The sequence below is a fragment of the Zootoca vivipara genome, chromosome Z1, assembly GCF_965207765.1.
Source record: "Zootoca vivipara chromosome Z1, rZooViv2.hap1.1, whole genome shotgun sequence".
Taxonomy (NCBI): Eukaryota; Metazoa; Chordata; class Lepidosauria; order Squamata; family Lacertidae; genus Zootoca; species Zootoca vivipara.
Genome location: NC_142583.1, coordinates 46313755 through 46338245, shown reverse-complemented (window position 1 = coordinate 46338245; position 24491 = coordinate 46313755). Strand labels below are relative to the sequence as shown.

Below are 24491 nucleotides of genomic sequence, written 5' to 3'. Positions count from 1 at the left end.
TTGTTGCACTTTCATTCAATAGCTCAAATTTCTGTAGCTGTACTATAAAGAAATGGATAGGAAGCTTGATAAACTTGCTTGATGTGTATCTGTAGAATGCCTGTATGATGCCAGCAGAGAACTGAGACTGCCTCGCCACTTTTCTTTCCTGCCCCCCAGACCGCCCCACCACTAGTGTCAAGTAATAATGGAATTATGTGAACCTCTTCCAAATATTGTCGAAGGAGGCAGCAGTCAGCTATCCAGGAAGGAGGAGAGAGGGCATGCACTTGTCTCTCCCCCCCCCCCCCCAAGTCCTGGAGACAAGAGAAACACTGAATTGAATTCTTTGCCCTGGAGGGGGAATAGCCCACAACTGGCAAAATGAGACCACATCCTTGTATCCTGGTCCAGATTCTGAGTTAGCAGAATCAGGCCAGAAGGTGAGGGATTTCCCTATAAGATTGTTTGATTAAACTCCGTATTATTTAAAAAACTGGACGCCCTAACCCCCCCCCCCAGTCAAGAAACCTATTGGGGAATATGCTTACCCACCAGGTAGGCATCTATATGCATGTGCTTGAGAATATGGAATCGGTATGAATACTATACTGCAAAGGAGGAAATACACGTTAGTGGATTTTCACAGGTCTTCACTTGCTGTTTACTAATTTTATATCTCCTCCATCTTCCCCACCGTCCTCCATTTGTTCGCATAAAGTTCTCAAAAACTCTTCTGTGTAGAATGTAGGAGAAGGAAGTGTGTCGCCAGCACCACAGGGGCTGCTGTCACTTAGTAGAGGCTACAAAAGAAAGTCGGAAAGTAGCAATCTATCATCCAGCTGTGCTTCCCCTCCTCCCCGCATCCCAGTCTTCCCTGGGGGCATGCTTCTTTATTGTCCTCTGACTTAGCAGTGGTTCCCAGTAAAGGAAAAACATGTTGCTGTTTATAAGCAGTTGGGAATTTATTTCTAGAAGGAAATGGTCTCTTTCGGAAGTTGCTATTGTTTGTTTTTTCAGGCTGGCTTTTTAATTGTTTTTAAGTAAGTTTCATATTTAATATTTATTTGGCTATTTTATCAAGTTTATTAAAAAAATACAAATCAAATTACACTGGCGAGCCTTGAGAATTTTTCATGCTCCTTGGGAGCAGTTTTACTCTCTTCAAGAAATAGTTACCGTACTATCATGATCTTAGTTCTTGTAGCAAATAGTGAAATGCCTGGTGTTTTCTGCATGCAGCACTTTTATGTTGTGGGGGTATGTGGGGTGGCTAACCTTTTTCAGACTGAGAGCCACATTAACCCATGATCAACTCTGCAGGGTCCTCATGTCAAAGTGGGCATGGCCAAGGTGTAAAAATGAGTGTGGTGGGAACAGTAGTTCTTGGGACTTCATTTTGAAAATTCTTTCCCATCAGTTATTTTACACTATTTTAAATTATATTTTTTAATCATGCATTATTCATTATTAAAGGTTTTTAGAAAAAGGTCCTCCCCTTTTTTAAAGGAGCAATTTTATGTGGACTCTACCACTTCCTTGACATCCAGTTACTACAGTGGTACCTCGGTTTATGAACACAATTGGTTCCGGAAGTCTGTTCATAAACTGAAGCGTTCATAAACTGAAGCGAACTTTCCCATTGAAAGTAATGGAAAGTGAATTAATCCGTTCCAGACGGTCCGCAGAGTAAGCGTTCATAAACTGAAGCAAACTTTCCCATTGAAAGTAATGGAAAGTGGATTAATCCGTTCCAGACGGGTCCGCGGAGTACTTAAACTGAAGCGTTCATAAACTGAAGCATGGGTGTAATTGGTTCCAGAAGTCTGTTCATAAACTGAAGCGTTCATAAACTGAAGCAAACTTTCCCATTGAAAGTAATGGAAAATGAATTAATCCGTTCCAGATGGGTCCGTGGCGTTCATAAACCGAAAATTCATAAACCGAGGTGTTCATAAACCGAGGTTCCACTGTACTGAGCTTTGCATTCTTACTCTTGTTGGCATTAGGTTATATAACTACCTGAAGGTTGGAAGGCTAATTTAGATAGGATGTTTATGCTGAACTAACACCCTAGTCAGCCATTTAGCTGCTTCCATCAGGCCCAGCTTGATAGCACCAGGGGTCTTTCCCACAATCTGCCTTTATAGATTATCATTATAGATACTTGATTTAAAATGATCTGCTTCGGACTTCGGTGTCTAATCATGCTATATTTGATGTGTAAAAACAATTCAAATTGGAACAGAAACATTTTCAGTAGACATCTATTTTTTCTCTTGAAGGCAGTGTGGTAATTGAGATGGTTTTGCTGTAACCAAATTTATTTTTATGTGGAAGGTAATAGAGTATTTGATAGAGAGTTCAGATATCTGCCCTCCCATTCCCACAGGTGGGCGGTGTTTGCATCACCTGGGTGGGGGGGCACCCACCGGCTCTGGTTGGCCTCTGACCCGCCCTCCGGCCAGGTCAATGGTCAGGCCGGCCAGGGGGGTGGGGTCAGAGCCAAAAGAAAAGAGGCTGAGGTGCTCAGCCATACCTCTTTGTTCTCCCTACCTCTTAGTACATATCTGTTTGTACTAAACTTTCAAACTTTAAAAAGACAAAAGCAAAAAGAGAGAAAAGTGTACATTGTACCTACTGAAATGCAATGAATTTAACAGTCTACCTTGCTGAAATTTAATCAATAGGAAAAACTGTAAAGTCATCTGCAGTGGCACAAGCATCATACAAAAGTTTGTAGACTAGAGCCTCATTCCTTGAACATTTTCTAGGATACATATCTGTCGGGAAAGCTACAAAGAGCTTTTTGGTAACATATTTATTACAACATAAGCTTTTTGAAGACTACAGTCCAATTTCATCAGATGCATGAAGTATTATCTGGAATTACACTATCTCAACCCCAATATCTATCTATATGGCTTGTGTTTACTGTATAAGAGGAAACTGTAAATGGGGAAATAAATTGGAGAAAATTGAGGGAAATAAAATGGAGAAAATTGAGTAATTATCACTGCCTCTGCTTAGCAGTGGTAATTAACAAAAATTTGTTTGGTATTGATAATGCAATTGACACACACAATGTGCTAATAATCCTTTGTCTCAGTTGAGCCCACAAATGAGTCCACTGACCCTCTTGATGAATTCAGTCATTTTCACATTGCTTTAGATTACTGTCATTTCTGGTTACATGTAGGTAGCTGTGTTGGTCTGACTTAGTCGAAACAAAATAAAAAAATTCCTTCCAGCAACACCTTAGAGACCATCTTCAGATACCATTCAGATGTCATTTCTGATGTCATATTTGTTTGTTTTTTAATGATTGTTATTTCTATGCTCTTAGTCTTAGCAGTTCTTATTTTTATATGTAAGCCACCTTGAATCCCGTATGGGGAAAAGGTTAATAATAATAATAATAATAAATTACACTGAAGATGAGCAGGTGAATGAATGCCTGGTGCTGTGGAGCATATTATAAGGTCCAGAGTAGGTAGACAAAGATGACATCTCTTGTCTCCTATAGTCCCTGGGTCCATATCCCTGTTATGTGACCTGTTGGTGGTGGTGATGAGCAGCAGTTTTAGATTGAGGGCTGTCAGTAAGCAAGTACGGTGCTACCGTTCAAGCCCCGTGAAAGGGAAGTATCATTTTTCAGGATGTGCTATAGATAGATCATTGGTGAAATGTTTGAGGGGCTTCAGCTAGAAATTATAAGTGACAACAGTAGCCTTCATTTTGCCTTCTAAGTTGGTCGGTCCTACAATAGATTGTTCCTGGGTACCAGTTTGGCCTAGTTAATCAGTCTGTCCATCCCCTCCCCAAAGTGCTGGGTGTGTATTGTAGTTTGAAGAGGGTCTGCTATAAATTATTAAGTAGTTAGCCTCTGTCAGGGATTTTTTAGGTACAAGGTACCTGATTATATGTTATGGTTATGCTAGATCAGGTAACCCAAATAATCAGAAAGACTTGCCGCTCTTTAAGTTTATAGTGCTGGAAGTACAAGCTTTGCAGAGTATATGCTTGACAGAAAGCAAGAGCATACATATATGCTATATTGACTTTAAAGCCAATAACCAAAAGCCCCCACAAAAACAAAGACTTAGTCTTGTTTCTGGGAAACTGCTTGGTCTTGGACTATTCCGTGTTATAGACTACAGCAGGGGTCAGCAAAAATTTTCAGCAGGGGGCCGGTCCACTGTCCCTCAGACCTTGTGGGGGGCCGGACTATATTTTGGGGGAAAATATGAACAAATTCCTATGCCCCACAAATAACCCAGAGATGCATTTTAAATAAAAGGACACATTCTACTCATGTAAAAACATGCTGATTCCCGGACCATCTGTGGGCTGGATTTAGAAGGTGATTGGGCTGCATCTGGCCCCCAGGCCTTTGTTTGGGGACCCCTGGACTACAGGCACCATTATTTGTATGTTATTCACTTGGTCAAGCACCTGCTATTGGAAGTTGTAAAGAAGGTATCCCAAGCTTTTCAGTGATAAGCTAAAAGACATTTTCTTAATTTAAAAAATGCTTATAAGGAAACTCTAGTAATCTGCTCTAAGCAATTTACATTACTCTCTCTCTCTCTCCACACATACACATACCGCTCTTTATCAGAAAACAGGTTGCTTTGTTCTGCATCCAAATTACAAAACGGTTCTCTTTGGCTTTCTCATTAGAGGTAGTCTAATGTATAAATAATAAACAAGGATAATAAAATCAGTGGGACTTTGGGGGTATCAGCCTCATTGCATAGTCAAAGCTAAAAATATGTATTGGCTTGCTTTAAATAAACATGGTATATTAGTTTGAATGAAATTCCCAGTCACAAGGGCCAAGTGCTGCATATAAAGAAACATGTACCGTATATTTGTATAAGATAGGAACTTCTACGTGTTCTGGGCTCTCATACTTCTACCTTTCACAGATTTGTTGACACCATCAGCTGAAAGCCACATAGGTATTTATTAATGGCTCTTCATTAAAATAAACAGATCATGTCATTTTATTCAAGCAATAAAGTTCAACAAGATCAAACAATAAGCCATGTGATCAAGCCATATGGTTATGGGTTGCTCTGTGGTTTTATTTTATTATTATAACGTCAATTGTACCTGTTTTAATTGTGACATTTTTTGTAATTTGCTTTGGCACCATTTGTTGACAGGCAAGCTGTAAAGTGCAGTCAAACACACACCTTAAAACACCAGTGCACTAACCTTAAGGATGAGATTATAAGAGCCGGTGCAGTGTGCTAAACTAGGTGCAGAGTGCTAAACTAGGACTTGGGAGACCAAGGCTCAAATCCTCACTCAGCCATGAAGCTCACTGGGTGGCCTTGGGCTAGTCACTGCCTCTCAACCTAACCTACCTCACAGGGTTGTTGTGGAGATTAAATGAGTATGTGGAAAATCCTGAGATCCTCTGATATATGATAAACTACACCAGATAGTTTGGATGGTTGGTTAAGAGAGGGGTGGCCTTTCATTTTTAATACTGCCTTTTATAATCTGTTCATCCTCTAATGCCTGCCTTTTAATCAGCCATCTGTCTTATTCAGATAAACTCTTTCTAGAATATAATTATTTTCTGAAAAAATGAAGATCTGGTTGTCACAAAAGATGTTATGTTTTGAACTTCTTCCCTGATAAGCCATAAATCTGTGCTGTATATATTGCAGTAATTAATTGAGCGTTTCAAGTTAAGAAACCTCCAGACTGGACTTGGCTGTTCCTGCATGTACAGAGGCTGTAGCCAAATGTAACATGTCTGCAGAGCTTTTAAAGTCATGATATGAAGATATTTAGCGTTAGGAAATAGTGAAGGTGTGTGGAACCACAGCTTTTACTGCTGATTCACCCACTGTGAAGGCATTCTGGTTGTGCATATTGGCCAGCATCCACCAAGAGCTACTCTGCCAGATTTCATTCATTTCAACACGGCATCCACACTGAAGCCTTTCTAGAGCCAGTACTGCTTTCCCTCTTGTCTGAAAGGATATGATTAATTGTAATGCCCTTGAAAAAAAATTGCCTTGATTTCTTTACTCATTTTATCCCATAAAATAAATACCACTAATTAAAAGAAGTAGTATTACGTGGTACAGACAATGGCAATTCTGCACCAGGTTACATTCCTGACCTCTGTGCACCTTTTACAGCCCATTACACCCTGCCTCCTTTTCTTCTTTTCCTTTTTGCCAATTTTATTTTCATTGATTTCCCAGTTTTAACCCAATTACGTAGTTTTAGGCATTGGTTTTTTTAAAAAAATCAAGTTCAAACTATTGACTAACAATTCTGAGTGAATTTGAAAGCCATAGATCTCCTCCACTTTGTCTTTTTCAATATTATGCCTGAGCCCTCAGCTCTGAGAGACTCATATACAAAACAGAACAGGTGTGCATGTCTCATACCTCAAATATTTTGATAACCCAAGGCATTTTGAGATCTACCACCACATCCTCCTGCTCATTTCTGATTGAAGATAGGGCTTTAGTTTTGTCAGAAACCCAAGTATCCCAAGTGTTTTCAAATGATCATCATTTACGTTATGATATCCACGGTGGATAAAATTACCTTATGAGTGTCACAAAGATAAACGGGAGCCATTTCCTACCCAGTTATTATCCGTGTAGAACAGGTTGTTCCCTGCATGTCAGAACAACACTGATAACATTTGGCAGCAGAAGCAAATATACATACTAATATTAGAGCTGTGATAACAGACAGGATTGCGTTCTGAGTTTGATGTTTGGTAGCAGTCATTCATCTTTGTTTTGCTGCTGTTTCTCCTCCTGTTCTGCGGTACAGTACAGAATGAGTTCATACATTGGGCTCACAAAGCACACTTCCTAAAGCAGGTGATTGCCCATATAACTTCACTGTTTGTTAAGAAAACAAACCAGAAAAGAATTTAATAACATTGGGTGACATCCAGTTATGACTGCTTGCACAATGGAAATCTGCATGCACAATGAGATTTCCGGTTTCTCTTCTCTTCTCCTTCCAGCCCCCTGCATGACCCAAAAATTTGCGCAGAAGGGACCCTCAGCTTCCATGATAGACTTTGGGGGCAGCTATTCTCATCATGTTAGAGCTTTTCTTACCCATTGTCTGTATGAATAAAGACATTACATGTGAGAGAAAAGTACCCAAGCTCACAATTTGAACCAAAAGGAGTGTGGATACAGAGGAAAAACATCTGCTTACTATTTATTTAAAATACTTTTATGCAACCTTTTTAAGGAGGGGCTTACAAGGTCACACATATATAGTGCAACTACAACAGTAAAATCAATGAAAGTCAGTAAAAATAAACCCCATTTTGGGTATTTAATAAGTGGCTGTTAACTCTTCAATATTTCATTCAATCTGTTTAACTGTGCATGGTCAAAGCTATAACCTGGTTAAGGTGCATTAAATTCAATACTTAATACTTCAGTAGAAGGAGTAAAGCTGAAGCCTTTATAATTATTCTGGCCATGTACATCTTCAGGTGTGAGATTGTAGAAGAGCCAGAAATGTATGAATGGCAGTATTATTCTGCCAAGAATTATCATATGGCAGCTTTTTGTGTGCTTACCTGATGATGCGATTCTGAAATGATGAGGAATAATGCTTTAAAATAAACCATACCTATTGTAATCAATTATTTAAAGTATAGTGTAAACTGACCCAAAAACATAGTACTGAGAAATATTTTTAGTTGCCAGAAGTCTATAGAATGTAGACAATTGCTCAAGTTACATTGTGTGATTTGGCTACATGTTACAAACATCATTATAATAGCCATATGGTTTAAGAAGCATGTTGTTTTCTGACAAGCTAACGTACTGGGACTATTTTGTTTATGTTGCTGCAGCAGTATAAGAAAGAATAAGAAACATTTTTGGTTCATGCAATTTATAGTTCTCCATCCTAATTCCGCTTGGTATAGTGCTTACATGTGATTGATTTCAAGAAGGGCCATTCCAACATAGCAAAGGGAATATTTTAGAGAAACTAATTGTATGCTTGATCTGTAGAACTGACTTGCAAAATTGCAATTGATAGGAATCTTTTAAAAATATGCTTTGCACTACTAATGCCATTTAAAGATACATTTATTTCTTAACCAGAATGGCAGGTGTTGATTTGTACTTACTGCAAGCATTACTAGTATTCACAATGGTATATTTGTTGAATCCTGTTTTGCATGTAGTATTGATTGGGCAAATAAGGGAATGTGCAATACAGACATGGTGGGTCATGTAAATGTGTGAGAAGTGAAAATTGAACACTCTCCCTGAATACACCCAAGATTCCTGTGCAGATCATCCCAATTTAATCATGGATCATGAAACACCCAGTAACAAGGAACTGCAGGTTTACAAAAGTGGTTGGTTGCAAAATGGGCTGCTCCAAACACCATTTCTCCTATGGAAGAAGTAAAGGAGCATACATCCTAGACAGGAAAGTGGAAGGGACATTCCCATAGATCTCCAAAGAGTTGCATGATGGAATAAAGTAAGTGGAAATAACATCCTCCCATCCCAAGTGAACCCACAAGACACATCACTGTTAAGTATTAAGACCGTATATCCATCTAAAAGCTTTAACACAGCAGAGGGTACCAATACCACTTCAACATAGGCTCACACAGTCGTATATTTCTTCATTAGTTTGATAAAAATATGAAGGTTATGAAAGATTATTAACCATGTACAATTTTTCAGTGGTCTTTTTTGGCGGGTTAGAGTAGGTAAAAGGAAATAAACAATGAAGTTCAAACAACTTAAAGTGCAGTTTGCATACACTGTTTGCATAAAGCTATGTAATAGCATATGGTATGACTACCATACACAAAGTAGGTAAATAAAGCAGAGGTAGAACAGCACATTTCAAGACAAGGATTGGGGTTGCTAACTCTGGGTTTGTTTGTCTTGTAATGGGAAAATTGACAGCATGTGTGTGCTCTTAACTCTCCTGCACCCACCAATTTAGCATTCAGCTTCCCACTCCCTAAAAAAAAAACCCTATTTCCCCACCTGGGTTTCAAGACCAGAGATAATGGCTTCTGGAGGGCATTTGTGGGAGGAAATTGGCGTGTTTGGATAAAGTTAAGCTCCCCATCTACCACTTATTCCCTACAAATGTTCCTCCATTTGCATTATCTCAGGAAACAAGTTTGGGAACATACTTTGTCAAGATATGTAGTTCCTCCCTAGGTGTGGTTGTGGGGAGCTTTTCAACAAAGCTTGTTTTATGTTGCTATTTACAACTCATGCTGATGCACAGTAGAGCCTATGGAAAGGAGGCAACCCAAATTGCACATACATACCATTGATTGCAATGGGAGAGATTTATCAACATATTCTACTTTACCCATTGAGTGCTTAGCTTTGTCGAGTTCATGTATGTATAATACAAGACACTGATACCATAAAATGTAGTAATGGCCACTGGCTGAGATGGCTTTAAAACGGGATTAGACAAATTCATGGAGGATAAGCCTACCAGTGACTACAAGTCATGATACCTATATGCTACCATATATTTTAGGGCCCATCCTATTACTTCAACTGTATTTGTTTTAGACTGATCTTAATACTGTATTTTAAATTGCTGCAACCCACCCTTGGACCTTGTGGTAAACGGAAGTAAGAAATCAAATAAATAATATTAGCACCTCTAGAATCAAAGGCCTCTCTGGGTACCACTTGCTGTTGTCAACAATGGGAAACTGAGGTTGCCTCCATGTCCCTAGAAGCTTCTGGTGGACCACTGTGGGGAACAGGATGCTAGACTAGATGGATCTTTTGTCTCATCCCAAAGAGCTTTAAGGTAGATTGAAGTTACATAAGAATTTCATCGTGCAGGGAGTGCAGCAAATGAAATGGCATGTGAACGTCACCTTTGGTTTGGAAATCTGTACTAATCCCAACTTTACTATGGATTTCAAAATTGGCACTGCCTGCAGCCCTACTGTATCACAATGGTTTGTGATGTTGCCCTAGTGTTGCCAACAGCTTTACTCATCAAATATTGTGTTGATGTTGTGGAGTAGACAGAGTTTAGATAAGTTTGTAAGAAAGCAGTCTGCCCGTAATCCTTTATCTGGAAATGAATCCCACTGTGTCATTTCTGTAGTAAAGAAATGGATGCTGGAATCCTTGTTCTTTTAAATCGCCACACCAGATGGTTAAACAGAATGTTTAACAGAATGTAATGGAGGGAATGTTACAATGCCCTGATATAAGTCAGTACTCTTTCTACACCTTATAAACAAAGCAACAGCATGTAAACAAAGAATTGCATAATGCCCAGATGCAAAAGTAGTAGCCCTCCAATACCTTGACTAATGAGTACAAACTTGTCATCTTATGTTTATGAAACCAGAAAAATTATACAGCTTCCAGATGAACCGTGTGTGTGTGTGTACATTATTTTTCTGAGAAAATAAATATTCTGAGAAAATATAACAAATGTGTTCAATTTAATTAAAAGCGTGGAAGAGAGTCCCTGCGCCGTGCTGCGCCAGTTTAGTGCACTGCGCGGGGACTCACCGAGCAGGCAGCTCGGTTTGGTTTGGTTCAGGGGCGGCTTGTGGGCCGGTTAAACAGTGAACAGCTTGATGTCTCCATTACTACACTGTACAAGTTGTTCCATAAACTCCATTACTACACTTAGAACAGTCTAGGTTCCACATGGGAAGCGTGTTCAGTGGAGCTAAGTTCACTGGGGTACACATCCAAAGAACTGTACAAGTTGTTCCATAAACTAGATTATCCTGCCCACTTGGGACAACAGCAGCCCTTACCAAATAGAGGGGATTATTAAAAACTAGTTTATGATACATCCTTAAAGTTAGATGCTTAAATCAAAAAGTCAAAAACCCCAGCCAGGATGCCCTGGCTGTTGAGAGGCTAGGACCCAGGCTAGTAGCTCTTAGGATCCTGACCCAGGTCTTGAATTGAGGATAGCCTATCTCTGCTGATTGTACTGCCTCCTCTTCCTGCTGCTGCTGTTTTGTTTTTAATTATGGAAGCCTTTAATGCAAAAAATTAGTATACAGCCCAGCCAAAAAATTGAACATTTGGTAAGCATATTTTACCCTCCTTTGTTTACTTGCATTTCACTGTGCTTTTGTTCATCCTCCAGAATGTTTTGCAACAGGAACACTTTAATTAATTTCTTACACAACCACTGCTAGCACAGTGTGTAGCAGGAGGTACTTAGGAAATAGTTTCCCACAAGCAAAATTGAATTATTTGCTGCTTAACTGAATACTAAAACAACATTGGGCCAGCTTATCTATAGGCATTAGTGTAAATGAATTTATGGTGGAAACATTCTTGGGAGGGGGGATTGTTTATCACCCTGTAAGACCTGCATGCTTGATACCATCATAGACCAAAATACATTAAAATTCAGGCCTGTTATCTGCCCAGATGGTTTCTTTCTTGGCTACTTTTTATGTTTGGTTTTTAAGTTGTCCTCTGTACCATATGGAAAAATATTAACTGTTAAATTATTCAAATATTAAATTACGAAAGGATAGTCTCTTCCTTTGATTGAAGGTGGCAAAAAAATAGAGCTAGAATAGGATCCCCACATCTGTTGTGTTATTTGGCACCTACAAGTTTGGATCCAGGAGGAGCTGCCCAGGAAGGCAGCAAAAGGGGACGTGGGGCTGGGAGGGATGCAGTCCTTGCCTCCTCCTCCTTTCGGGGCAGGGCGGGGACTCGGAGCCTCACTGGAAGCCTGAGGAAGCTGGAGAAAGCCCCTCTCAGCATGATGAAGCCACTGGGCAGGCCCCTTGGCAGCCCTATGCCAATCCCAGAAGCGCAGGGAGGAGCCGGGCAGCTGCCTCAGTGCCTCGCTTGGCCCTGAACTCATGCAGAGCTTGCAGCAAAAGAGCCAGCTTGGCGCCCCTAGGAGCCCAGTGCTGTGGCACCGTGCGCCACTAGAGATAATGATTAAGCCGTCCCTGTATATATGAGGTGACTGAACTTGTGTTATTTGAATATCAGCTTCTGTGGCTTTCACCTACCTGTAAAACATCTTAAAAACATCCTGTGTGACTTGAAAACTTGCACACTTCTTCAACAATGGAAATTAGTCTAACGTTTAAAAAAATAAGCTTACAGTGTAACCTTGTGTGTGTTTGCTCAGAAACAAGCCCTATGGAACTTAATGGGTTATATTTCCCAGTATGTGGAACGTTTTTGTTTAGAGAAAAGGTGAGTAAGAGGTGACATGATAGAAGTTTGTAATGGCATGGATAAAATGGATAGAGAGCAGTAGGACTTATGGAAATCCAATGAAGCTGAATGTTGAAAGATACCAGACAGATAAAAGAAAGCATTTCTTCATACAATGCATAGTTACACTATGGAACTCACTCTCGCAGGAGGCAGCAATGGCCACCAACTTGGATGGCTTTAAAAGAGGATTAGACAAATTCATGCAGGGTAAGGTTCTCAGTGGCTACTAGCCACAATGGCTGTGCTCTGCCTACACAGTCAGTCAGATAATGCTTCTGAATACCAGTTGCTGGAAACCATGGGAGGGGAGAGTACTTTTGTGCTTGGGTCTGTCTTGAGAATTGCTCATAGGCATCTGGTTGGCTCCTGTGAGAACAGGATGCTGTACTATATGGTACATTGGCCTGATCCAGCAGGTGGTTCTTATGCTTTTATGTGTGCTTAGGAATGCAGCCTTTGTTCCTGTAATTGAAATCCATGTTCCTTTGTATACCAAGCCTTGACACAGGAAAAGGACTTGACAGGTTATCATGATCTTGTAGTTTTAAATTAAAAAGAGATTTCTTCACTACTACTCCTGCCATAGCAGCACTTTCCCCACATAGCTCTCGTGAAGATAAGGGCCCAGTGCATTTCTCACTTCCTGGTATAGCTCTTCTGTTAATATGTGGTCCCATTTTTAGCATATTTGCAGACTCCTTCGATTATCTCAAATCACTTTCACATGGGTCTGAGGTTAAACATTATTTCTCTTGGCTTGTCCCTTCTGCAGCAGCCGCTTCCTCCTTGCTCTGAAAAGGACAGGGCGATGTTCAAATGTTTGGTCCTAAGCCCAGTATTTCATTTGTAAGTTATTTAATTTCCTACTCCAAAAATTGGAAGCAGGACTTTTAACAATGGAAGTCAAAGCTCTCATTTGTTTAAGGACTGTTTCAGGACTAATACAATCATCAGCTGAAGATGCTGGCATAATTAGGGTGACTTAAAGTAAAGCAAAATAAATTGAATACATGGGGGAAATCTTATGTAGGAGGGAAGGTGCCAAGTTTCACAGCCTTCTGTCAGTTATGAATTGTGGCTTTTATAAACATGAACAGAAAATCATCAGTTTTGTATGTAAGCTGGCTAAAACACCTGCCTTCTCTTACTGTGGAGCCGATTTTGAGAAGTGTGTGGCAACCATTATACTGCATTTGTAATTCTTTTTGGATTGTAACGTTTTGTCGTTTCCTGAAACTCAGTTTGAAACATTTATAGTCACACGGATTGTTCAATTAGTCTGGAGTCTTCCATATCGGGCTGACTCTGCTTTCCTGCAATAAGGTGCACATATGTCATGAAACGAGTGCCAAAAGTATTTGAAAATTTCACATGCGGTATAGTCAGGAAATTAAAAATTAACTCTGGAAAGCACATCACATATATGTTTGGCAATGAAATTTTAATATTGTATATGTTTTGGGGTGAAAGAACCCCCTGCTTTCTTCCTCTTTAATGGTCTGAACTGGAAAATGTTAGTTTCAGGAGTTTTTGAATAATCTGGAATGTTATGCAGTACATTAAATCTTTGGAGGAAGCCAGCAATGGATAGCAGTGCATCATGTTTGTTAGCAGAACATTTTAGCATTCTGAAGTTCTAATTATTCCTATGTGTGAATCTGGTGACTGCAAATCTGAGTTATCTTTATGTTTACACTTAAACGCTTCTAAATGCTAATGCTGTTGAACTTCCCTTCAGTTGGTCATGCTCTCTCCCCTATCTGCTCTGTCTTTCTCAAGGTCACTTGCTTATATTCTTTGATATTTTCACAGGAGCCCTATATTAGTTACAAGCCAGACATTTTTCATCAATGGCTCCTCTTCATCCTGGAGAGAAGTGACTAGTGGGGTCCCACAGGGTTCTGTCTTGGGCCCAGTCTTATTCAACATCTTTATCAATGACTTGGATGATGGGCTTGAGGGCATCCTGAGCAAGTTTGCAGACGACACCAAATTGGGAGGGGTGGCTAATACCCCAGAGGACAGGGTCACACTTCAAAATGACCTTAACAGATTAGAGAACTGGGCCAAAGCAAACAAAATGGATTTTAACAGGGAGAAATGTAAAGTACTACACTTGGGCAAAAAAAAAAAAAATGAAAGGCACAAATACAGGATAGATGACACCTGGCTTGAGAGCAGTACATGTGAAAAGGGTCTAGGAGACTTGGTAGACCACAAACTTGACATGAGTCAACAGTGTGATGTAGCAGCTAAAAAAGCCAATGTAATTCTGGGCTGCATCAATAGGAGTATAGCATCTAGATCAAGGGAAGTAATAGTACCACTGTATTCTGCTCTGGTCAGAATACCAGATGCTCTGTGTCCAGTTCTGGGCACCACAGTTCAAGAAGGATACTGACAAGCTGGGACCTGTCCAGAGGGCAACCAAAATGGTCAAAGGCCTGGAAACGATGCCAGGTGATATGATAGCCATGTTCAAATATATAAAAGGATGCCATATTGAGGAGGGAGAAAGGTTGTTTTCTGCTGCTCCAGAGAAGCTGACACGGAGCAATGGATTCAAACTACAAGAAAGAAGATTCCACCTAAACATTAGGAAGAACTTCCTGACAGTAAGAGCTGTTCGACAGTGGAATTTGCTGCCAATGAGTGTGGCGGGGTCTCCTTCTTGGGAGGTCTTTAACCAGAGGCTTGACAACCATCTGTCAGGAATGCTTTGATGGTGCTTCCTGCTTGGCAGGGGGTTGGACTGGATGGCCCTTGTGGTCTCTTCCAACTCTATGATTCTCTAAGTGCATCTTCATGAAACAGGGTAGATGTTGCTGTCACTTCTTTTTATTCTTAAGTTCATTAACTTACTTAACCGCTTCATATTTCAACAGAAATCTTAAGTGGTTTACAAATCACAATCAAAAAAATCAAGGTAAAAAAGACAATACAAGAAACTCCACAATCATAACCATGCAATAATAGCATTATTATAATCATTGACAACTCCTCTACATTTCTTCTGTGATGAGTAAAGCTAAGGAGAAGGAATCCAGTAATTAATCTCCTCACACCTCCAAGGAGTTGCCTCTATGTTACCTCCCTGGGTAGCTGCACACTTCCCTGTATGGTTTTAGGTAGGGCTGTGGAAATGGTTGTGGCAAAAGAGCAAACACCCAGAACCCTTCCCTGTTAATCCTACCTAAGCTATTAGGATAGGCACAAAGAACTGGAACCCTCACTTTCTCTCCAATTCCTCCCTTACTTCTTCCAGGTTCTAGCTTGGGAGATGGATGCTGCAAGGCAGCCACAGTACAAGAAATACAGCTGTGCAAAGAATTTTCCAAGTACAGAATCTAGCTTAATGAGAAGGATGGAGTTTATGAGACTCATGCTTCATAGGGAAGGCCATGTGAACTCAAAATCATGGAAGTCCTAATGGCCTGGGCTACACTTCATATCTGGAGAATCATAGCACTGCCTTGCTCATAAAATCCACGATACAGATAAGCCAGTGGTTTTATGTACCTATCTTTAACATTCCTATCTGAGTAAATATAGAACTGTTGTGTGAAGGAAGCCAACAGAAACTCTGAAGCTTGATCCCCTTGATCCTTTCAAAGATGTTGTCAAATCTCTTTAGCACAAAAATAACACAAACGTCATACAGTCTTGGAAATGTACTGGTATTATGCCTGTCTGACTTGTGTATGTTGGACAAGGTAGGGGACTGAAAAACAAAGATAAACAGAGTTTGTTCTTGACAAAGCCATGCATGGATGCATCAGTTTTTTAGAATCCACATGCCAATCTAGTAGTTCAGCCGCCGCTGCCCCCCGCCGCCCGACCTCCATATTTCTTCATTCTTTTAATAGCTGTATTATAAGAATTCTTTAATTGCTAAGATCTGTGCAAAGAAAACACACACACACACTTCTTAATTCCCATAATAGCAGAAAACATTTATTTCCATTGATTTACACCCTGAGGAAAAACTGACATTGTCATCCATCTTTTAGCTATCTCTTTCCTGCCTTTAGAGTGATGGTGTAGGGCAGGCATCCCCAAACTGCGGCCCTCCAGATGTTTTGGCCTACAACTCCCATGATCCCTAGCTGACAGGACCAGTGGTCGGGGAAGATTGGAATTGTAATCCAAAACATCTGGAGGGCTGAAGTTTGGGGGTGCCTGGTGTAGGGGGTTGGAGTTGGACTTGTATTTGTTATTCCACATTTTGGGGGGCAGGTAAGTGTTGTGCTTTTCATCATGGCATACAAGCTTGTGGCCAAAACACATCTTTCTGCTCATAACCCAATGCAGAAACTTTCATCTCTTAGAGGGAACATTATATATTCTGGCAGTGATGATTTTAGAGCTTTGCAATCTTCCTGCTCTTCAGCTTTCCAGAAAGTGTTTTTGATGGTTGCCTGCAGCTGGCATCTCTTTTATGAATTTCTTGGGAAAAGACACATGCACTATAACCACCCAAGGTTTCCAGCAAGTTGGAAATTGGAGACACTTCTCTGTCCCTATTCTGGCCACAAACTTTAACCAAAATCTGAATGCCATCAATATAGTATGTGTACAACCTGGTATTTAGGGAAATGTTATCTATAAAAATTAGCTCTAATTTCTGACTCATTGTATCAATGGACATAAGAATTATGGCCAAATTAGAAGATGTGGGAGATCTGTGATAGGACTTCTAAGTTTGAGCTGAGAAAGTGCATAGCTTCCTTAAGCAACTTATTGCATTGATGACCTTATTTTAAGAATAAGAATTTATGAGAACATAAATATATTCTCCCATAGTCTGGACACTTCAATTTTTTAACTTCTGCTTTCTTTTTTATTTAAAGTGTCACCACTTAATCTTCTTGTCCATAGGCTTACTCATACTTGGTTCCTGCAGTGTTTCAAAATATGGTTTGCCTTCTAGTCTGTCATCTTTTCAGCTTGCCTTTGACTCTGTCAGTCATCATCATCTTGAACTGTACTGACCACAGCTGACAAGTGTTTCCCAATGAGATCCTTTGAGTGCTGAGATATATGACCCTATGATCTGCCTGGTCTTGAAAGTGATACCCCCTACATACAGTACACACAAGAGCTTATATATCCAGGTATATAAATGTGCCTGTACTAGAGATAACACAAGGGTATTAAAGTGAATATGTGGCTTAATTTGTAGGTTTTCTCAAAAAAGTAATTATTCCAAAGATGGGTTCCAGAAATGAAACTTAGTTTCATTCTGAAGTGCATGTATGCAGTTGTGTTCCACAAATACAGCTGAAACTAGCACTTGGCAGGGCTTGTTGTTTAAAAATATTCCATCCCAGCATGTGCAAACTTGTTTTTGTTACAGAATTCTTTTGTTAAAGGTGCAGTCCTGCCATGCCTTTGCCAGAATGATGGGATCTGTATCAAATCAGTATGTTTTGGAAAGCAGCTGCATTTAGAGCTTGTAGTTACAAATGTTAAATTGGAATTTACATTTAATATATTGCTTGGAAAGGTTTCATGTATAGTTGAAAAATCACAACAGAAGAAAGGGAAACTAGCCCTGTAGCTACATTCAGAACATACCTTGTGGGTGTTAATTCTTATCAGAATGATTGAGAATGAGCATGATCTTTCTAAAAGACCCTTTATGCAGTGTACAAGGATTTGGCATAACCTCATAAAAAGCCTAACACAAATAATCTTCTCTGTTTATTGCATGGTCCATGTGTTAATTCTGGGAACACAGTTCATCTGTCTCTCATTTACTGGGTCTGTGCAAACACATGACAACTAGATAAGCATCAGTAGAGATAAACAAGTATCATGTGGATATTTGATAAGCATACATATAGACACAAAACGGATCTTATTTTTATAAAGTACATGTGATATTTGCAAAAGCTGTAAACTTAAGTTCATATGACAATATTTTCCCAAAGTCACTTAGCCTTCAGTTGTGGCTCTAGGGCATAAATTACTACTATTTTGTTGATAATTTCAGTATTTCTTCAAAGCTGGTATGCAATTCTGAGATCCTATATGTGTGTTTTCCTCTAGGCTTAATAATATAATATGTTTCGAAAGATCAAATAGAAGGGCTCAATTTTCACATGCGGCTATTCATTGGCCTCCCCTTTCTCTCCAGACCTCTCACGGAGGAGACACATAAAGAAAGGCCTCGGATTATGATTGCAGGGTCTAGGTTGGTTCATATGGAGCAAGGAGGTCCTTGGGGAGCTGCTGTGCTAAGCTGTTTAAGACCTTATAGGGCATAACCAGCACTTTGAATTGGGCCTGCAAATTAATTGGCAGCCAGTGTATTCAAGGAAGAATTGGAGTTACATGCTCAAACCATCTCGCCCCAGTGAGCAACCTAGCCACTGAATTCTGCACCAGCTGAAGATTCCAAACCATCTTCAGAGGCAGCCCCATGTAAAACGTGTTGCAGTAGTCTAACCTAGAGGTTACCAGAGCATAGACAACAGAAGTTAGAGTATTGCTGTCTATATAGGGCCACAGCTGGACCACCAGCTGAAGTGGATGTGCCACTGAGGCCACCTGAGCATCCAGCAATAGCAATGAATCAAGAAGAACCCCCATGTCTCATACCTGTTCCTTCAGAGGGAGTGTAACCCCATCAAGAGCAGGCCACCTTCCTTCCTTCCATCCATCCATCCGGTCTAGGGAACCACCGATTAGCAGTGCCTCAATCTTATCTGGCTTGAGTTTCAGTATTGTTGATTCTCATCTGGTCAGTTGCTGAGGCAAGAAAACGGTCTAGTAGTGCATCTCCTGCCACACCTGCAGGTGTAAAAGAGAAGCAGAGCTGTGTGTCATCCGCATACAATGTACTCCAGAACTCAGGAATGGGGGGGGGGGTGAATGAAAGAAGACTGAAGCTAGACCTGACTTTTTAAAACTTATATGGAGTTTCTTAGCAGGATGTAGGAGAGATACCTTAAGTAACAAATTACGATTTTTGACCTCCTAATTCCTTGTCCAGAGAAACTATGGCAGCCTTAAACTTCCTCTCCTTTATGTTGACTTTTTTTATTCGGGGTCTGATTTGGGGTTTATTTGTGATGAGGACTTTTTTGTGATGTAAGCAGGTGCATATGACTGATTTAGTAAGAGTCAGTCACAGAAAAGACTTGAGTTGGGGGGGTACCTTTTCAGATTGGACCCTTGGGGTTTCGTCATTGTTTGAAAGGTCTAATTCTGAAGCCTTTTCACGGTCATTCATGCTGAGTGGGAAAGCTGATGTTCCCACTCTCTAATCCTACTTTTAGACGTGCTTAGGAGTGTGTGTGCGGCAAGCTAGCCCGCACTCTTGCAGGTAGTCGTCATCCGGGAAAGCTCCACAATTTGCACTATTCACAAACCACCACAGGATGCCAATCTGCTCCAGGTCCCTAATCCCTTTCTCACACGGTCTGTTGTAACCATCTGGGGGGGGCGGGGTGGGGGGGATGACAAGCTTGAATGAAAGGGAAAGGAAAATGCAACACAATGTAAGAGACGGGTTTATCGGGCTGCCAGTCGCTGCACATACAATCTGCACCAGCTGCAGCCCAATTAAATTCAATAGTTCACAGGTGTTCCCGGCAGAGGATGCATTAACCAAGCCACTCTTAAAAAAATACCTAAGACTTTAAACACAGAAGCTCATTTCTCCCCACTACCACCCTGCCCACCCCGTCTCTTGGTATTCTTTAAAGTTTTTTTGGAGCACTTCAAATACAAAGAAGCTGAAAAGGACTTTCAGCCCTTTGGAAAAAAAGTTAGTGCTTAAAACCACAATGGACCTGACTCAAGCAAGCTGAATCAGCTATTCATCTCATCTGATTCATCCTGGCAGATGAATTGTTAGGTTATCAGTCCATGGCTTCAGGAGTAGAATAATTGATACCTGAGAGTATTTTTCACCTAGAAGCTGAAAATGATCGACACAATTAGAACCCCCTCTCTAAATATTACTATTGGTCTCTATTCTCTGTGTTCTTTTTTATTCATTAGTAACTTTAGAAAATAATTTGAGATCAAAACAACTAGGGTGTCTTCTAAGCCTCACTAAAATAAATGACAAATTTCCCATTGATACATATATAAACTAGGGCTATACTGCTATTGCATGGATGTGTGCTGCACCCTGTTCCTGTGGCATTTTTGCTTGGACATGTTAGTCCTGTTGAAATGTCAAGTGTCAAATATTCTAGTTCTTTGTGCGTGTGCATGCACGCACACACGCACGCACGCACACAAAGATTGGTATTGCAAAACATGCCCAGGAATAAGATAGGCACTAATAACATATTGTTGTTGTTGTTGTTTAGTCGTGTCCGACTCTTCATGATCCCATGGACCATAGCACACCAGGCACTCCTGTCTTCCACTGCCTCCCGCAGTTTGGTCAAACTCATGTTCGTAGCTTCGAGAACACTGTCCAACCATCTCGTCCTCTGTCGTCCCCTTCTCCTTCTGCCCTCAATCTTTCCCAACATCAGGGTCTTTTCCAGGGAGTCTTCTCTTCTCATGAGGTGGCCAAAGTATTGGAGCCTCCGCTTCAGGATCTGTCCTTCCAGTGAGCAGGATGTGCTGCCTGCATCCTGCAGTGAGCGCATGTTCTGCCTGCAATCTGCAGTGCTGAGCCTTCACCACTCACAGGATCTGTCCTTCCAAGATCTAATAATAATTCTTATTATTAGATCTTGCCATTTAAAGCAAGTATCACCACTGTTGTGTTTTCCCTTCTGCGAAATAGTTGACTGACTGAATCCTAATAGACAGGATTGCTGATTCTTTAAATGAACCATTCTGACACCTGAATAGAGCCCAACAGCAGGGCTCAATGTGTTGCTTAGGGTTGGCATCCCATTTTTAATGGGCAAAATGCGCAGAAGATGCTCATCTAAGAAGCACATTTAATCATAGCTGCCAAGTCCGGGTCGTAAAGATCCGGGATCGGCAGCGCGCGCATGACCGGAAGTTGCGTGACGCAACTTCCGGTGGCGCTTCGCCCTTCTATGGGCATCAGAAAATGGCGGCGCCAGCGCCGGAAGTCGCTTCCGCGCATGACCGGAAACACGTAAAAGCGACTTCCGGCGCCACCATTTTCTGATGCCGATAAAAGGGCGAAGCTCCAACGGAAGTCGCACCACGCAACTTCCGGTCATGCGCGGAAGCGACTTCCGGCGCCGGCGCCGCCATTTTCTGGTGCCCATAGAAGGGCAAAGCGGCACCAGAAAAATGGCCGCCGGGAAGAAGCGAATTTAAGGGAGAATGCCGGGATTTATCACCAAACGGGAGACCGCCGGGAAACAGTAAGAAAAAAGGGGTTTTCCCGGCGGATACGGGATACTTGGCAGCTATGCATTTAATGATTGTGTGTAAAGTTCCTGTCACCAACCATTGTATACATACACTTAATTTTGTTGGAGACGTAAGCATTTTGAAGACATTCCAGGGGAAAAAATTACCCATTTTACAGATGAGGCTTAGCTTGTGTCAAAGATAGTAAGGTAATACTGGTACATGACATCGAGAGCTGAAAATGCATGTTGAGGGATCACTAGTAATCCAAGCTACAGGCTGTAGATGAGCATATAGAAAGCACTTCAGAAACTGAACATGCAGGAAGCAGCGTCTTTGCTCTCTTTGCATGCTGACATGTGGGATGTGACTTTCTTGAGACAGGCAGGCAGACATTGTGTCTCACCCACATGTATACACACCACTCACTGCTGACCCTGACATGGGGTGGCTGCTGCTAGCTGGCCACAACCGCCTCTTTCTCAGGGCTACAAGCTGTGGCAAGTAGGCTTGCTGAATTGCATGAATGACCTGGCTGGGAATTTTAGAGGTTAAGAGTCTTGCTTGAGCGCATGTTCTGCCTGCATCCTGCAGTGCTGAGCCTTCACCACTCACTGGCAGCTGCATGTGCTAAGCCGTGAGCTGCTGCATGTCATCCACAGTACTTTGGGTTAGTGTGCAGGATAGTACAGATGTGTCCTCTCTTCACTGCTGTCTGCATTTCCATTCCATTCTTAGTTAGTTCCCATTCTATACTTTGAAGCTTCATCCCTCTTGAACATCTTGTTCTACATGTGAGATTCTTCTACTACCTATCCTCATTAGCATCTTCTCCAGTGAAGGCTGTGCATCACCGGCCACACTGGATCAGACTCTCAGAAATAATCCAAATACTTTGATGCTTTATATGTATGTGTCATTGTTACTCAAATGCCCCTACTTAGATTGTTGGGCAGACCTCCATCACCCCATTACAGATGCTCTGAGACTGGGTGCAGTGTTGCAACCAAGTTTTGGTTACCAGTTTTTCATATAACATTGCTTATGTAACCCAGGGGTAGTCAACCTTTTTATACCTACCGCCCACTAATGCATCTTTCTTGATGGTAAAATTTCCTTACCAGTGCTCGATGGAAGGAGGATTCAGCTTGTGCCATAGTACCCCCTACTGCCCACCTAGAATGCTGAAACGCCCACTAGTGGGTGGTAGGGACCAGGTTGACAACCCCTGACGTAATCACTGGAAACATGAAGTATGTAGCAGAAAAGCTGGTCGTGAGTGTGCTTCATGTGACCTTTGAGTTCATGTGACCACTGGAAGAATATATTGCTCACACACAATTCTGATTTTTGATGTTCATGTTCATTTTGAGTTATAAATGCAGTGGCATTGTAAGGGGAAGAGAGTATAGAGTACTTCCCCCTCTCATCAGAAGTAGCTCCTCCCCAAGCAGCGAGGGAAGCGCGGGCTCTGAAGAGGCTAGTCAGGAAACGGAGAGAGAGTGCCAGGTCTCTAGCAGCATGGGAGAGCCCCTGCTCCACAGGCGGGAAGAGAGAGGAGGGGAAAGGGGGGAAAGGGAAAGCACGGAGCGTAGACCTTTTCCCCCGGTTCCGGAATTACGGAGGAGAAGAAAGGGGAGGAGATTCACTGTCCCGCAACTCTTATGTTGGGGGAAATCGCGCAGGGGGGCAGTGCCGGATTCTGCATCGGAATAAGAAGACATGTTTCCAACACCCCGTTACACTGTAAATAGAGTGCACCAATAAAGACTGTTAAAAGACAAGCATGTGGAGAGTCGTTACTCTAGAGTAGTCGCAACAACCTCTGACAGGCATGAATAAGACTTTCGGTGAAATGTTTGCTCTTTGGTGTAAAAAAAAACAAGTGAGCAAACAATGAAAACATATCAAGGTACTGTATGTGTTACTTGAGAAATTATCAGGCTTTGTGGGGTGTTTTCTGAGTTTAGGAACTAATAAACATGGGTTCCTGTGACTGTGCTCCCTACGTTAACTTGCATACATAGACTTTAACCTGTGAGGTGGCAATGTGTGTGATTCTTTCTTTTCTTCTTTCCTTTAATGTCTTCACTGTGCTCTAAAACATTAAAATGCAGAACAGCAGAGCACTGATCAGAACTAACAGCAATATTGTAGTAACTTGACAAAGATGTCCAAATCCATGCTTTTTCTTCTTCTTCTCTGAAGGCATGCTAAACACATGCTAAATCCCCTAAAAAGCTACTAAAAGACTTTGGCAGCCATTAGTCCTGCATGGGCGGTGGAAGTCTTTTCAGCAAGTGAACAAACAAGGAAAATATACTGAATGGCTGACAAATGCATTTCAGCTGGCTCTTTCATTTAGACACACAAGGGTGCAGTCAATATCAATCACTTGTTTTCCCTCTTACACTGAAAATCGTGGTCCCCCTGTTCATTCCTCAAGCGCTTTTCACCACAGTAATGTGTCTTTAGAATGACATTAACATGAGGCTGTTTCCGCTGTCTGAAGTCCAGAGAGCTTAAAAACCCATCTCAGGCTTTAAGATATTAGTAGTCTTCTTTTCCACACTTTTTCTTCCTTCCTGCTTTTCTTTTTGAATTGTATGCTTTTCCTTCCCCCTTCCCTCCACCTTTTTTTTAAAGTTACAGTTTGAGACAAGAAAGCAGCCACAAAAGATTTGATAGTCTTTCTCTCGTTTCTGGAATGCTTACTGAATTGTTTGCCATCAGTTGGTGTATTTTTAATTGAGCATCTGCCATGTGCATATTTTATTTATATAAGAGGGCAGTGTATGATGCAATAACAAACATCAGAACATAAATGTGTTGTTGGTGGATTTTGCCAGGCTTGGAACGATTTTTTGCAGAGGCTTCCATAGATGCTCAAGAAAATTATGAATGTGGCCTTCTGTTTCATTCTGCGTCTGTCCTCTGCCACCAGTCCTCAGCAGATAA

The 24491-nt window shown here is 41.2% G+C and overlaps 1 protein-coding gene across 7 annotated transcripts in view; it reads left to right on the top strand.

Annotated features, from left to right (window-relative positions):
* AFG2A (AAA ATPase AFG2A) overlaps positions 1-24491 on the top strand; it is a 161343-nt gene that overhangs the window by 128516 nt on the left and 8336 nt on the right. The gene's annotated exons all lie outside the window — the stretch shown is intronic.